General features: G+C 36.8%; 1 pseudogene; it reads left to right on the top strand.

The window, feature by feature from the left end:
* The first annotated feature begins 3839 nt into the window (after positions 1-3839).
* On the top strand, positions 3840-9879 carry LOC122020205 (annotated as a pseudogene).
* Positions 9880-17205: the final 7326 nt, after the last annotated feature.

The raw sequence follows: 17205 nt of genomic DNA, 5'->3' as shown, positions 1-17205 counted from the left end.
TATATAACCAAATAATAATTATGGAAATAATGGTTATTTTTCAAACATTACTTTTACTAGTGATACTGATATTAATGATGAAGTTTGACATTCTAGACTAGAACATATAGGACACGAACACATGAATAGATTAGCTACAGAGGGTCTGATAGACACTCATGCTAAGATTAACTTGTCTGTGTATAAGCATTGTCTTGCTGGAAAAGCAATTAGGAAATTATTTGGTAAAACTATTAGAGTTGAATCACCATTGCAATTAATTCATTTAGATATTTATGGTCCAATGAATATGAAGGCTAGAAATGGAAGTTCATATTTCATTACATTTATTGATGACTTCACATGATTTAGTCATGTGTATTTGATTTCTTATAAATCTGAAACATTAGATTGCTTCATTCATTACTTGAATGAAGTTGAGAATCAATTAGGACATGAGGTTAAAGCCTTGCGTACTGATTGTGGAGGTGAATATTGTTGGTGCAGGGAGCACCAGAATCGAACCTAAGTTTTGATGTTGCTAAAGGTTTAAGTTAAGTCTTGTTGTGATCTGATAAATTGATTGAGTGTGTGGGATATTTGCTTAACCAGGAAAACTCTAGTCGTGGCTAGGCAGAAAACTCTTAGCAAATCGTGTGATATGGGTTATGATAGATTGGGCGAGTGAGTGAAGGAGGTGTTTAGGTCAAGAGAGATAGGAAGAGCATATAGTCAGTCGAATAAAGGCCGAGCGAACACCTACATGCTCGTATATGCTCGGCGGGGCTGCAAAGCCTGCCCGAGTATAAAGACATTCGACCTTATATATTATTTTCAGCATATTACTAACCGACCGTAGGTCTAACGAGCACCCCCGTGCTCATATATGCTTGGACAGGCAAAGCCCGCCCGAGCATAAAGGTATTTTGCCTTATATATAATTTCCAGCATATTACCGGTAAACCGCAGATCGAGCGAGCACCCACGTGCTCATATATGCTCAGACGGGCAAAGTTCGCCCGAGTATAAAGGTATTTTGCATTATATATAATTTCAGTATATTATCTGTCGACCGCAGGCCGAACAAGCACCCACACGCTCATATATGCTCGGACGGGCAAAGTTTGCCCTAACATAAATGTATTTTGCCTTAATTATATATAATTTCCAACATATTACCGGCCGACCGCAGGCCGAGCGAGCACCCACGTGCTCATATATGCTCAGACGGGCAAAACTTGCCTGAGAATAAAGGTATTTTGCCTTATATATAATTTCCAGCATGTTACCGGTCGACCGCAGACCGAGCGAGTACTCACGTGCTCATATATGCTCGGATGGGCAAAGCCCGCCCGAGTATAAAGGCATTTAGCCTTATATATAACTCTCAACATATTATCGGCCGACCGCAGGCCGAGCGAGCACCCACGTGCTCATATATGATCGAACGGGCAAAGTCCACCTGAGCATAAAGGAATTTTACCTTATATATAATTTCTAGCATATTATCGGTCGACCTCAAGCCGAGCGAGCACCCACGTGCTTATATATGCTCGAACAGGCAAAGCTCGCCCGAGCATAAAGATATTTTACCTTATATATAATTTCCAGCATATTACCGGTCAACCGCAGGCCGAGCGAGCACCCACGTGCTCATATATGCTTAGACGGGCAAATCCCGCCTGAGCATAAAAGCATTTAGCCTTATATATAACTCTCAGCATATTACCGGTCGACCGTAGGCTGAGCGAGCACCCACGTGCTCATATATGCTCGAACGTGCAAAGCCCGCCCGAGCATAAAGGTATTTTGCCTTATATACAATTTCCAGCATATTACCGACTGACTATAGGCCGAGTGAGCACCCACGCGCTCATATATACTCGGACGGGCAAAGTTCGCCCGAGCATAAATGCATTTAGCCTTGTATATAACTCTCAACATATTACTGGCTGACTGCATGCCGAGAGAGCGCCCACACGCTCATATAGACTCGGTCGGGTAAATCCCGCCCGAGTATAAAGTCATTTAGCCTTATAATAATATACTCCTGAACGAAACATGCTCAACAAAAGGTATGCTTAATATACAACCAGCCTTAGCGACTGGTCAAGACATATCCAACAAGTGGTTTCTAAATATTATATACGGCTGACCTGAACGATCGGCCGAGACATATTTAACAAGAAACATTCTTAATAATATATACAGTCGGCCTGAACGATCGGCCGAGACATATTTAACAAGAAGCATTCTGAACAGTATATACGACCGGCTTGAACGATCGGCCTGGACATATACAACAGGAAGCATTCTGAACAGTATATACGACCGGTTTGAACGATCGACCGAGACATATTCAACAAGAAACATTCTGAATAATATATACGACCGACTTGAACGACCGATCGAGATATATTCAACAGGAAACATGCTTAACAGAATATTTAACGGGAAATATCTTCTAGAAGCTTCTTCAATTACAATGACGTATCCCCTATTATAAATACAAATCATAAACGACAAAACGGATACATCTGGGGTATAGAAAATATTCCCTAAAGGATTATTGCACGAAGTATAGAAGATGACTTCATCTCCTAATAAACCTTAACAAACCAGGGGCACTTCACGACTACGGAGGTCACGTGAGGTAGTATAAAAAGCGGGATCCTCTCCGTTGGCGAGGTACGCAAGTTCTAGCATCTAGACTCTGTTTCACTTCAGTTGCTATTCTTCTTCTTCTTCTTCTTCTTCCATCGGTAAGAGGAACTAACTTGAGCTTTGAAGGGCCTAGCCAGGGATCCCTACCCCAGTCTTAAGTCACTAATGCTTTGTTAGCTTGTCTCATTGTGTGTAGGAGTGTTGAGGAGTTTCTTCGGATCTTCGGAGTTCATCTTCATCGAAGGTCATCGTCATTCATCAGAACTAGTGCTCATCTTCGCAGATTTCATACAGGATCATCGTGGAAGCTAGGTAGGAAGTTCAGGTGGATTGAGGACTTGACACCTGACAGTTGGATTCGATAGGTCTGGAGGACCTGATATCGAGGGAAAGCCTTGGTGAGTCGATCCAATGCTGAGCTGAAGTCTAAACAAGTCTAGAAGATCTGATGTTTGGCAAATAGGTTGAGATAAGCAACTGGAGTGAAGTGACGGGAAGGTCGTGTCCCAGAACTGGACAAATCCTAGGTCGCTGATTCAACTAAAGAAACCAAGAGGTTTCCAAGTTGAGATCAAGATAGATCTTACTGTCTTCTCTTACTCATGCATTATTTTATACTGTGCTAACTCTGTTTGTAGGAATATTATTGTTATATCGAACTAACTCTTTTAACTCAGAACTCGGAATCAGACTCTATCAGCGGTCACACGTGCAGAACTCAGAATTCTTCATTTGACCAAGTGTTTGGTCCACTGAACAAGAGGTTCAGTCCATCGATCAGGCCATTTTATTAGTCGATCAAACAGAGGTTCGATCGATCGAACAGGTAAAGATAGAAAATAGATCAGGCTTGCAAATATGGTATCACAACATAATCAGTCGACCGAACCTGAAGATCAGATAATATTTCATTCCCATTCTCATTAACTAAATACAACAAAAAAAAACAACAAACAAAAGAATCATTTCAATTTCCTATTTCCATACTCCTAAATCTTAGTCACTTATTTTCTTGGCGAGATGCCTTCGCTTATATAAACAAGGTTTTTGTATTGTTTCTTCTAAACTCACAAGCTTACCCCACTGCCTTTGTTATATCGCCGAATTGATGATGTTTCGCTAAACTCGATGAAATCGACGATGAGCCGGATTCAAATTGGAAGATTTACGGTATAAATCTTGTCTTATGGCCCGGTTCGCTTCGGTCGAGTGGCCGATCGCCTCTCTACGATTCGAATAACAAACGAGCCTTTAAATTACCCGAAATTCCCCAGCGGGTTCTCCGCCGTCGCCTGACTACTTACCGTTGCTGGCCATCTCGAGGCATTTGACGATCTTCTGTCACGATCGTAGGACGAGTAGGCCATGGATCGGATCGTCGGCGCGAAGTACATGCTAGGGCGCAAGATTGGGAGCGGATCCTTCGGAGAGATCTTTCTCGGTGAGATGAGATCTTTCTTATGTGCTCTATTCGTTTGTTTTCCTTTTTCGTTGTTTCTAATGATCCGATCCCGAGTCTTGCAGCGACGCACGTTGACACCTTCGAGATCGTTGCGGTTAAGATCGTAAGTTCTCCGAACCACCGTGATGCGGTTGTTGTGTGGTTATCCGATTTTCGCTGCCTTTTGTTGTATACGATCGAGGATAATTTGCCCTTTTCTTCTTCATGAAACTGTTGTGATTTCTTTCGAAAGACTTCCACTCTGCCCCAACCCTAAACCGATGCATTATCCGGCATGCCCTATTGACCTTCGGGAAAGTGGTTATTTTCATGATCGACTATCTGAATTTCTTTCGTGTTTAAGATGGAAGGTTTTTCTACTTTGTGCTTTGTTCAGATAGATGGGGTTTCAATAGACGTCGCGCTGCCCAGTTTAAGTTGTGTTGGTTATATTCTTGATTTTTTTTCTTTTATACATGATTGCAGGAAAACATCAAGACTAAGCACCCACAGTTGCTTTACGAGGCCAAACTGTATAATATTCTTCAGGGAGGAAGTATATCATCTAAGTCATTTGTCTTACATTTCTCCCCTTTCTCAACTCCCAAGTTAATTGCTCAATCATTCATGTAGGTGGTATCCCAAACATAAAATGGTGTGGTGCTGATGGGGAGGAAAATGTTCTTGTTCTCGACTTGCTTGGTCCAAGCCTTGAAGATTTGTTTGTCTATTGTGGCCGCAGATTCTCATTAAAGACAGTTCTGATGCTTGCAGATCAAATGGTAATTGCAAATTTAACGTATTATTTAAGAACAATTTCCCAGAGGATGGATTTAAACCTTCTCATTTCAACTTTGCACAATTTGGGAAAACATTGGGAACTTAATCTATGTGATTATACTTGGATTTATGCAATTTGATAGTAGACATGCCAAGGCAGGTAAGACATGACACCGACCTGTGAAGACACGACACCGACCTATGAAGATTTAGTATTGTGCTCATCTTGCTATGGCTGCAAACTGATCGTGTCGTGCACGACCTGTGATACACCAATTCCTCAACTATCCATGATATCCTAATATATTTTTTAAATAATTATTATCTATATAATGAAAAGCTATTTTTTTAATTATATTAATTCATCAGGCAAAAATTGAAATGTTGCCTTGACGAGAAGAGTTGCATTGTTGGACTGGTTGTACATGCTTACAATATAGGTGGATGTGTCCACTGATTGAAGCAATAAAGCAACATTCAGACAAGATTGTCTTTGGCAAGTGAATGGATGAACTAATGTAACTTATTCTAGGATTCAACTTAACTGATACAGACAAGAAATATAGAAATAATTATACCATTATAAGGAGCCTTACAATTCGATAAAATAACTTCTTGATTTTCTTGAAGAGTTTTATTTAGTGAATTCCAAATTCCTGATTCCATACCAGAGAACTGCAATCACTATACTTATATGTGATCCAACCATACCCTTTGAAAACTCAGTCAAACTATTCATGCCCTTTTCTTTTGACTGTTCTGTATGTTGTGACTTATTTGCATGTCTGTTAGGGATTTATTCTCCATGGCAAGTATTGCATAATCCTTTAAAATTGTCTGTTTTTATGGTTAGATTCTATGCATTCATAGTTATTATAACTATTACTTTATGAGCAGGATTAATTCCCTAAAACAAGGTTTTGTTTTTATTATCTAAAACCACTGAGTATTCTTGTATGCCTGATCTATATTGATAATGTTTGCACCATCTTGAACCAAGCCAGGTTATTACTTGTATTTATCGCCAAGCATATTGCCATAGTTTTGTGACTCCCTTTTAGTGAAACATGTAGAAGTGGCATTTCTTTGTTTTAGGTCATATTTTTTGCATCAAATTCCTATTTATAATGTGTTTTAAACTCATTTGAGTTTCAAAAAACTTGATCACTCTTGCTTTGATATTCAACAGATTACGAGAATAGAGTATGTGCATTCAAAAGGTTTTCTGCACAGAGACATCAAACCTGATAACTTCCTAATGGGTCTTGGACGGAAGGCCAATCAGGTAGTAATTCAAAGAGCCTCTCATCAGTCTTGTGGTTGCTTAAACAACCCTGAGTTTTGTTTCCCTTCCTTTTCCTCCTGAGATAGTATCTGTTTGGATATGTTTTTTTTCCAGGTGTATATCATTGACTTTGGGCTTGCAAAACGATATAGGGATTCTAATACCAATCGTCATATCCCATACAGGTGTGTGATCCATGAATGTGTTTATTTTAATTTTCTCAATTTTGTTTGATGATGAGTTCAGAGAGTAATGCAACTGTGAAGTTTGGTAAAGTTTTCTTATTCAAGTTGTTGTAAACAAGAAGAAATAAATTTGTACATTCTTTATCCTTGATAAAAGTGTGGCATCAACTCAAAATTAGAGAGTTAAATCCACAACTGGATGTTTGTAATCACCAAACATAGAGACCTAATAGTACTTTTACCTTTGACTTCAAAAATGTCATTATCTGCATTTGTTATGATTACTGATCATCCTTATTACTTTATTTCTCAGAGAAAATAAAAACTTGACTGGAACTGCTCGTTATGCTAGTTGCAATACTCATCTTGGCATTGGTAAGTGGTGGTTGATCCAAGCAGTGTTAAATTTTAGTTAGGTGCCATAATAACTTACCCCAATCAGTCAATTACCAGAGCAAAGCTGTCGCGATGATTTGGAGTCACTTGGTTATGTTCTCATCTATTTTCTCAGAGGGAGGTATGCTTTAATTAGGAAAATGAATTTTGCAGATTTATGTTCATCAATAGTTACGAATGGTGTTGAAATGCCACCATTCTGAAAATTAAAATGAGAAGTTTTGTATATTGTGGTAAAATTGACATTTATTCCAGTTTCTGATGAAAATAACTGACTTCCAAAATATCAACTCCAAAAATATCATATTTGTTTTCATGAAATTCTAAAAAGAAATTAGTTTGGTCATTTTAAACATAAAATAGTGACAATTCCTCACATCTGGTTTATTGCAGTCTTAATATGTCTAAAATGTTTATTCAAATAATGAGTTTTGGAATACTCAGATTTAACGAGAATAATCTAATTTTTTTGTTTTTCTTTGAAGTCTTCCATGGCAAGGACTAAAAGCTGCCACAAAGAAGAAGAAGTATGACAAGATATGTGAGAAGAAACTTTCAACTCCTATTGAAGTATGTATCCAGTAACTCGTATATTGTGATCTTTTCAAACTATGAAATATTTGCAAATGTTAGATTACTTCTGTCTTCTGATAGGTTTTATGCAAATCCCACCCTGTAGAATTCGCTTCATACTTCCACTATTGTCATTCTTTGACCTTTGAACAACGGCCTGATTACGGATTCCTGAAGCGCCTCTTTCGTGACTTGTTCACTCGTGAAGGTATTGTATGGTAAATCATAATTTTTTGAGAACTCATAGTTGGAAAAACATTGTATTTTGAGGATTAATTTTACGAGTGCGTCAGTTGATGTTCTTATGGATATTATTATGTAATGATACTTGCTATATTTTTCTTTGTTCAAATCTTTCTGACATGTTTCAATCAACTATGGCAGGCTATGAGTTTGATTACATCTTTGATTGGACAATTATGAAATATCAGCAAGCCCAAACGACAAGATCTCAACCTCGATCCTCTGTTAGTATGCTTATGTTTCCAAATTCAATACAAAACTGGTTTAGTAGCTGTTTAGTCTTTCACATTCTATGTTTTATCTCTTGACTAGCTGCATATTGCATAGAACTTGAAATGCGAGTATCTGTCTTTTATTTTACTTTATTAGGAGGTATGGTGATCACTGATCTTCTTTGATCATGGATCTACGGGGCTCATTGATTTATTTTTTTCTTCTTTCACTAGCTATGTTGAAAAACCTTGCTTTCAGAAGTTCAACTTACATGTTGATGTTGATGAGATTTTTTTTTTCTTGAAATGGCAGCCGGTCTCTGGTGGAAGGACTAGTCGAGCAATTCCAATGGATGCTGACAAACAAGGTTTTTTTTTTTTATACTGCCTTCAGGTTTATATTGAAAATTTCTAGTTCAAATTTGTATGAACTCTAATGATTCAAGATGCCCGGTGCCACTGTGTTGGCTGTAAATTGATACTAGATAACATGTTTACCAATAAATTTAGAAATATACTAACTACTGCTAGTTTACCTAAAGCACATCTTTATTGCATAAATGATAATTTCAAATCACATTCCAGTTGCCAGTTCAAGCAACTTTCCCAGTGTTGAAGATACAGAGCATTTGGGACCAAGTAATTCTGCTCGCCAGCAGTTCAAATGCAATTTAAGCATTTAGCTGAGAAGAATATGAGTTCTGATGTTGATCGTCTTGATAAGTTGGTAAGTGCCATCAAATTTTCATTTATCTTTGACCAAAAATGACACAATCAGTCTTAGCAACAACCCGACCCTTTCATTGTACATTTTAATTGCATATTTAAGTAGTTCACTTGTATTGTGCCACATGTTTCTTGATTTATTTATGTTCCTTTGCAGAGGGCTGGAATGAGTTCTGGAAAACAAGTACCTTCCACATCATTTGCTTTCCCTGGCCCCTCAAAGAAACATGTCTTGAATTCCATACAATCAGGGCCAACTGACATTTCACGTGCTGGGTCCTCCAGTAATTGGCTTCCAACACTACAGCACAATGCTTCAGCCAAGTAACTGGTATAACCTGTCGTGTGTATCTGCAGGCTCAGATTCCCTCTGGATGGTATAGGACTTTTCAGGTTAAGTGTATGTTCTTTATGTGCTCTTCAGGTGTACATTCAATGCTCCAATCCAACATCAAGATAACATATGCTGCTAAAGGTGGCTGCAATGTTTTGCTCAATTCACCTTTCTGGATATCAGAATACATTTTGTATTCGTGTTAAGGTGACTACAGCTACATCTGTTGCTAAATTGTCTTCATGAGACATGGTTGATTGTGTGTTCCAAAATTGACACTTCTTATCTAGCATTTTACTTTCCCCTTCAAATTTGATATGTGAAATCATTATGTTCAGTTAATCTGCGAATAGACCTATCCTATCTGTTTTACTGGTCCGAAGGGATATAGTGTAACAAAGTACCTTGTGGATTCATCAAGCTGGCATTCTTCGCTGCTTGTTTACGGTTGTATTTACTTGTTCGGATAAGGGTGATTTTCAGAAATGATTTTAGCATTCATGCTCCCTTCACTCAGGCATTTGAACTGAAGTGGGTAATATAATTTTCAGGTTTCAGGCTCCCGTCTCTCTTCCTTTGTGCTAGACTGCAATACAGCTGTATATGTGTTGCTACGTGAGTTTTTTTTGTACCTAATGCACATGATATAATGGTTAGCTTTTCATTATTCTCTTACCTATCTAGTTTTCTTTTTGGTCATACAGAGAATGATGCTGTCAATATAGAGTACTTTTGAAGTTTACAAACATGGAATCTTCCACAATGAGGAACGATGAGCATGTTTTCTGTTCTCAGAGGTTGGAAAAAAGGTATTATCTTGGTGAAATACATTCACCGTGCATTATATATACATGGTGGCAAAAGACGAATATGCTCGTCCCAACGTCCCCGTCAATCCGAATTTTACTCCTGTTCTCATGGTGCATTATATATACAGGGGTGTGCGTGTGAGAGAGATTTTCTGGCACCAATAATAATAGCAAAGTTGAAGTTTTTCTTGTCTTCATAACAAAACTTAGCCGAATGATTAAAAATTTTCAGGGTTTGGGCCTTTTCTAGAATTTACTACTAACTTTTGATACATAATTGTGGTGATCGGGAGTTTATGGAACTCAGTGAGTGTTGACAAAACTCGCATATTTGGGCGTAGTGTTGGTATTCTGTTGGTTATGACTAGGATTTGGGTCTTTTTTGGTTAATTGGACTTACCATCCGTTGAGTGATTGTTATTTTTATTGTTAGTATCAGACGGCTGTTGCCCGGGCTTTTTTCTGAACAGGAGTTATCGAAACGAACTAAGATGCGCCAGTGAAGGCTTTTTTTCTTTGGGGTGGTATCCAGCGTGAAGGCTCTCATCTATTCTATATACGTAATATGTTAGCTATATATCTAAAAAAAAATTCAATTTAATATAAATATTATAAACAAAATAAAGCTGCACGGTTATATTTTTGAATTAAATAATAATATTTGATGGAACCAAATAGAGATATATATTTTAATCAAACGAACATGTTTTATTATTTAAATAAAAATATTTAATCTAAATTTACAGGTTAAATGAAATTACTTATTTAAATTAAATAAAAGCAAAAAAAATATATTATGCAATTACACATTCATATATATTTGATTAAATTAAATAAAAATGTATAATTTTATAAAATGAAGGTACTTATCTAATATAAAATTATATAAAAAAATATTTATTTTAAAATTTGTACATAACACGTATTGACAAGTTGCATATATAAGAGGTAACGTGTTTTTTTTTTAAGGCCCCGGTGCTATGTTGTAATAATAAGACGGTTCTAGTGGAAAAATAATCCCGGAATATAGAAAAGATGAATACGGATGTGATAAATTATGGACGATTACTAGTTTTTGAAATAGTGACTACCACATAAAGGAGGCATTTAACTTTATCAAGATTCGAATCCCAGATCTCATGATGACAATACCTCATACGTTAGTCACTAGACTCATTCGAAAGGACAAGTACCAAATCATTACAGATTATATAGTAGTTGGTGGGAGAATTTTTACCATGCGGATGAATAAGAGGGTATCATTTTATCCATATGTTCTCATTTGAATTATTCAGATGAATCAACAAATTTAAAAAATAAATAAATTCAGTTGTGCACCCGACTAATTTTGAAAGTCGATTGTTTTTTTTTTTTTTGTCATCTATTTGGTAAATTCAAAATAAAGTTTATGCACATTTAAAAATTAATTTTTAAAATATTTATTTTATTTGGGAATGAATTAGCAAATCCATGTAGAACAATGGAAGAGTGAATTTATAACTACACCACTTTTTTTAAAATTAATTATATTGTGATTAAATGAAGTTGATATTTAATAATATACAGAGCATGTAAATATTATTATTTAATTAGTATTGTATGTATTTTATACACTAGCATAAAAAAATCGTATTTTAAGTTCATATTATTTTTCTTTTTTAGTTTAGATAACAACATAAAAAAATCGTTTCGAATTCAAAATTCAAAATATTAAACACCTTAAAATAATAAAACCAAATATATAATAACACTTTAAATTAAATTCGATTTGAAACTCACTCGATCATATTCATTTGCAGGTTGGACATGTTTAAATCTATCTGAATCAAATTGAACAAAACTGAAACTTGTGTTTACTGATTTGGTTTCTGATTGTAAAATAGACAAACTTGTTAGTTTGTGAAGTAGCGTAGTAGACAAAACCGAACTCGACCTATCAATAACTTTATAATATTATAAAATATATAATATCACAATAGAAACGAACTAACCTTGTCTAATCTTAATATTGTAATCTGCTGATCTCTAATACCTCAACCCTAAACCAATTTAACTCGTAATAACTGTACTATCACTGTCTAAATAATCTTAAACTTCTAATAATAACTGTACTATCCGAATGAGGACGGGTACAAAGGAAATTTTTAGATCAAATTATAGTAATCGGATAATCATGTATGGGTATTTTCAAATTTAGATATAGAAGTGTGTGGTAAAATCCTATTTTTATCCTACCGGATACGCGATATATAAGAACAAATTTTATCCCACTTTCCTCTCAAAAAAAAAATTTAATTTATCTCTTTATCTGGTCATCAATATGTATCTCATTTTCTTTTCCATGAAAAATTCTCACCCAATCAACGGAGCCGAGACGAGGAAGAGTAGATGAGTACATTGAAATAATTTATTTATTTTTGTTAAAAAAAAAAGAAGAGAGAATTGTGGATAGTAATAAGATGATAAACAAAGTATGAATATCTGATCCTCATGAATATATAAAAATGAGGATAAAAATTAAATACTCAGTAAATATGAAAATGACTATAAGGATAAATACAATAGATAGGGTTAAATATGGAGGTCATTATCATCGCTACTTCATAATGTATTATTACTTTTTTTTTATTTTAAATTTTTTATTCAAACTCAACTAAATCGAAGTTGAAATTAAAATTTTTAATTCAATTTGAATCAAACCATTTAATTGTAGTTATTTTTGATTTCTCCATGAGAGATTAACAAATTAACGCCGTAATTTTTTATTTTACACAGTTTGCTTCTTCGTAGGCGGTAATGGATTGATTAATTATTACACGCACGGTTTAATCGGACCAAGTTAGACCGAATTGCGGTTTGACCAAATTATACAGCCTTATCGCAAACAGTGACCTTCCAGAACGTTCGTTCTATGCTATATAATTCCATAAAAGTCACTCAGAAAAACCCTAACTAAACCCCAGCCGTCTCTGGTCCTCTGCCATCGTCGATTCTCGCTCAAGGATGCAGCGAGTGGCGTCGGCGTCATCATCTGCCCTTCGTCGGCTCGTTGCAGAAGCGGTTAACAGGCCGCCGATCCTCTCCCGTGCTGCCTCCTTCGTCGCCACGAGTTTCTCCCGGCCCCTCGCCGCCTCCGACCGCCACCGCCAGCTGACACTCCTCAATCCGATCTACCATCCCTGCCGTGGCTACGCCAATCGCCGCGACATGGTCCCAAGCGATATGGAGGATGACGACGAAGAGGCTGATGACGGAGAGGATGACGACGATTGTGTTGATGAAGATGAAGATGAAGATGAGGACTTGAACTCGGACGAGGATGAGGACGACTATGGGAGTAAGTCCGAAATGTCCGATTGATTTCTAAGGCAGGCGGCGGCGGCCTCTATTATGTTACCTTGTGTCAGCGAGTAGCGTTCTGGTTTTCAATAAGATAACAATTTGCGTAATTTATGCGATCAATGTAGGTGTGGAAAAAACAGGACATTATTGTTGTTCTGCCTCTTCAGAAAATGAATCACGCTGTTGATGATTAATGTTCTTTATTTCGCCTAAACTTGGGTGTCGGTCTGTACGGTTTTTAGATTATTTTATGAGTAATTTTGCATACAATCTCTATTGGTAAATAAATCTTTGCATGCAGTCTTCATCCATTGAAAATTTTTATTTTCACTCTCAGCCAAACATCTTTATTTAATTGTCCATGATATTTTTAGGTACAAAAAGTCTAAAATTCAGTATAAATTTTCTTAAATTGAGTATATTAATTTAGAATTTAGTATATTTTCTATTAAATTAAGTACGATTCTTTTTTTACTTCAAAATATACTCGATTTTAGTTTAATGTGTTGAATTTAATAAGAATTATATTTATTTTTAGACTATTTATATCGAAAAATATGAGGGTTAATTTCGATAGAAAATATACTCGATCATAGTATAGAGTACCTAATTATAATATAAAGTGCTGAATTTAATATGAATTATATTTATTTTTAGACTTTTTATACTTAAAAAATAAGAAGGACAATTTTGATAAAAAATATACTTGATTTTTAATATAAAGTACTGACTTTAAAAAAAATTATACTCATTTTTGAATTTTTTGTACTTAATTTTAGAATTTTTGTATTTAAAAAATTTTAGGGACAATTTAGGTATTAATATTTGTATGAGGAAATTAAAATAAATAATACTTTATTATATGTAAAATTAATATTACTGTTATTTTATGTTTTTGTAAAAGCATTCTGTAAACGCTATTTCTCTTTCAATCGAATCGTCATAAATTAAAAAACATTTTCTGTTGGAGGAACACCTGCAAATCCAAACTCGTTTCCCTTTCTTCAGTCCTTCACCATCAATCAATGGACAAAGGTAACCCTAGCTTAACACTCTTGCAGATGACATGATTCCTAGATTGTCCATCTCCAATCTTAAAGCAGCAGATCTGTTCATGTTTGTAATCACAGGAGACCATTCAATTCTTGAATCATGGCGAGCAACTATTTAGTCAGAAGATCCTCGTGAACCAGGTTACTAGCAGCTATTATAGATATTTTAAAATTTTTAAAAATATGATATCCTTTTATTATAGATATAGAACAAGCAAGTCGAGTAGGCGATTGTATAAAGGTGATTGTATAATGAGTCCACGAAGATCACCTTCGCAATCGCACATATGGGCAACCTAGGATTTTTTTTCCTTTTGTTTAAGGAACTAATTTTATTTATTTATTATTTATTATTGATGTGGTGATTTTTTACAGGACATGTCCACTCTTGGATTAGGACAGACGGATAGGTGGGAGGCATTGTCTCTCATCAATATAAATACTGGATCAGAGGTTGGTCTAGTATTTGCGATCCAGAGGATTTCTCTTCGATTTTCTACATCCCCATGTGTTTTGCGAGATCAAAGTCATGTGTCAATCAAGTCAAGATGGGTCAAATATGATTCAAAGGGAATTAGATCCTACTCAGATGAGACTTGGGTCTGATTGAACATGCTCATTTAGCTCAATGCACTCATTCTAAATGTTTAAGTTTGGTTTAGTACAAGTTAGCTATAGTGGCTCCTGTCGCATCTCCTGATCTCGACGCCCATCTTGATCTCAATCATCCCTACACCCTCTCAAGCTCAGCTTCAAATAACTGACATCCTTCATGTCTCAGTTTCAATACAAGCCACCCACAAGGGCTCCTCTCCCAACTCTTAATCCTGACACCCATCTTGGACCTAGGCTGCCTACACCTCCCTTCTCAATCTCATATCCCGACATCCTCATTCAGGTCCCAGCCTAAGTTGCTGACACCTCCCCTCTCAGTCGTAATCTTGACACCCTCATTCAAGTCTTGGCTAGGCCATCAACACATTCTCTTTCAGTCTTAGATTACGACACCCTCATTTAGGTATCAGCCCAGGTCACCAACATCTCCCCTCTTAGCCTCAGATCTCGGCCCCCATTTATGTCTCGATTTTAGTTATCAACATCATCTACTCCTAAGATCACTCAGACTCGGTGCCATCTCTTCATCCGGTCTCGGATTGGACCATTCTCGATGAGCCCCATATAAGGTCATTTTCTCTCAAGAAAGGCATATAATGATTGCGAAGATTCCATGACACATGACACTTGACAACGGGTGAAAGGGTTATGAAATTGTTCAATTTGGTCCTCTAGATGCTCTTCTATAAAAACGTGATGTTTGGTGAATGGAGAGGCAAATAAAGTCTGTTGAATCTTGTCCCCTTGCGAATGTATACAATGATGATGGAAGAGCGTGCGACATCTGGAGCATCTATGACATGGAGATGCTCTTCATAACGTTATATAAACCCTACAGAGGGTAAGTACAGAGGATCCTATCTCTTTACAACTTCACAAGGTCCTCTTCTCCTTCTCCATCTTCTTCTTCCTACATACTACCTCAAATAAATCCTAATGTGACCATTGGAGTGCCTTTTAGGTTCTCTCATCACCTTCGCTAGCAATCCTAGAAGGCACATGCATCAAAACATTCGTTGACTTTTGCTTGAGCATCTACAGTATTTGGTTGAAATAAATTGACACCGGTTGTGGGAACTCTGAGCCAAGACACTGTGATGGTTAACACCAAAAGAATCACTGGCAACTGCGACTCCGTTGGAGAGAAAAGCTGCGGTGAAGCGACAACCATCACACAAGATAACATCAATAAGATGGTCTCCAAAGATTTACAGGGAATACTACAACAACACACATTTCTACAACCACCAATGACAGGAGTGTTGGGTCATGATAGACGAGGGGAGGGAGGGGGTGAATCTCGTTGGTTAAAAATATTTTCTTTATCGTAAAACTGAATCAGAGTAAGTAGCATAATAAGATAACAAAGGAAATACACAAGAGACATAGTTGATTACTTGGTTTGGAGCTTGTGTCGACTTCTACTCCAAAACACTTGATCCTCGATCACACCGTTGGGTAATCTACTAATATTTCTCTTTCCAAAATTTTTAAAAAAGAGGTAATTCATACAATGAAGTTTACAAGAAGTTATGCAAGCTAAAAGCAAATATACTGACAATTAAGATATAAGATGAAAATCGTTGGAGATCTTTGGTGTCGTAGCTTGCACACAGAGTTGAAGCATGCATAGAGGTTATCCTAGCTTGGAGCTTGGGATGTATGTTTATAAGCAATGTTCGGTCGATCGAAAAAGTCGTTCGATCAACTGATCCTTTCGATCGACCGATCTCCCTATCGGTTGGCTGATTATGCGGCTCCTTTACCGAGATCTAATCTTTGTGACATTAATATCATTTGATGTTCAGTTGATTGATCACATTTATCAGTCGATTAATCCCTATGTTTTCCAACTTTGTCGAGATCGAATATGCCATTGTGTTTACCAAATTGGATTCGGTTGATTGATCCTTGGGTTCAGTTGACAAATCTGCCTGACTTCAAAGTTTGCTCTGAGTGATCTAAACCCTGCCACATCAGCTAGGTTTGGTCGACCGATCCTTTTGGATTCTATTAAATAGAGATAGTTCCATAGTATAAAAAAATATCTCTGCAACACAAAGTCAGCATAGTAATATAATGTTGCATGAGTAAGAAAAGGCAATAAGACCTGTCTTGATTTCTGTTGGTGCAATTTCCAGTAGGTCAAGGTTGACCTAGTTGACCAAGCGTAAACCTTGGTCATGATTTCGATGTTTGACAATACAGAAAGACATGTAGACATGGACAATGCAGGTGCAGTTGTCCATGCGGAGAGATACTGATCAGGGTCTGATCAGGTTGGATGAAGAAGAGTCAAGTAGGTCAAGGTTGACCGGATACTTGACTGGGAAGTCCTAATGAGCAGCGTGAAAGTCCCGGTGAGTGAAACCAGTGGAAAGTCCCGTGAGTGAAGCCAAGCAGCTGAGTCCTGGTGAGTGAAACCAGTTGAAAGTCCTGGTGAGTGAGAAGTCCTGGTGAGTGAAGCTAGGCGGTGAAAATCCTAGTGAGTGAAGCTAGGTGAAAGTGAAAGTCCCGGTGAGTGAGGCAGTGAGGAAAGACCTAGTGAGTGAAGCTAAGAAGTTAAAAA

Source organism: Zingiber officinale, chromosome 1A (assembly GCF_018446385.1).
Source record: "Zingiber officinale cultivar Zhangliang chromosome 1A, Zo_v1.1, whole genome shotgun sequence".
Lineage (NCBI taxonomy): Eukaryota > Viridiplantae > Streptophyta > Magnoliopsida > Zingiberales > Zingiberaceae > Zingiber > Zingiber officinale.
This window is presented reverse-complemented; position numbering and strand designations above follow the sequence as displayed.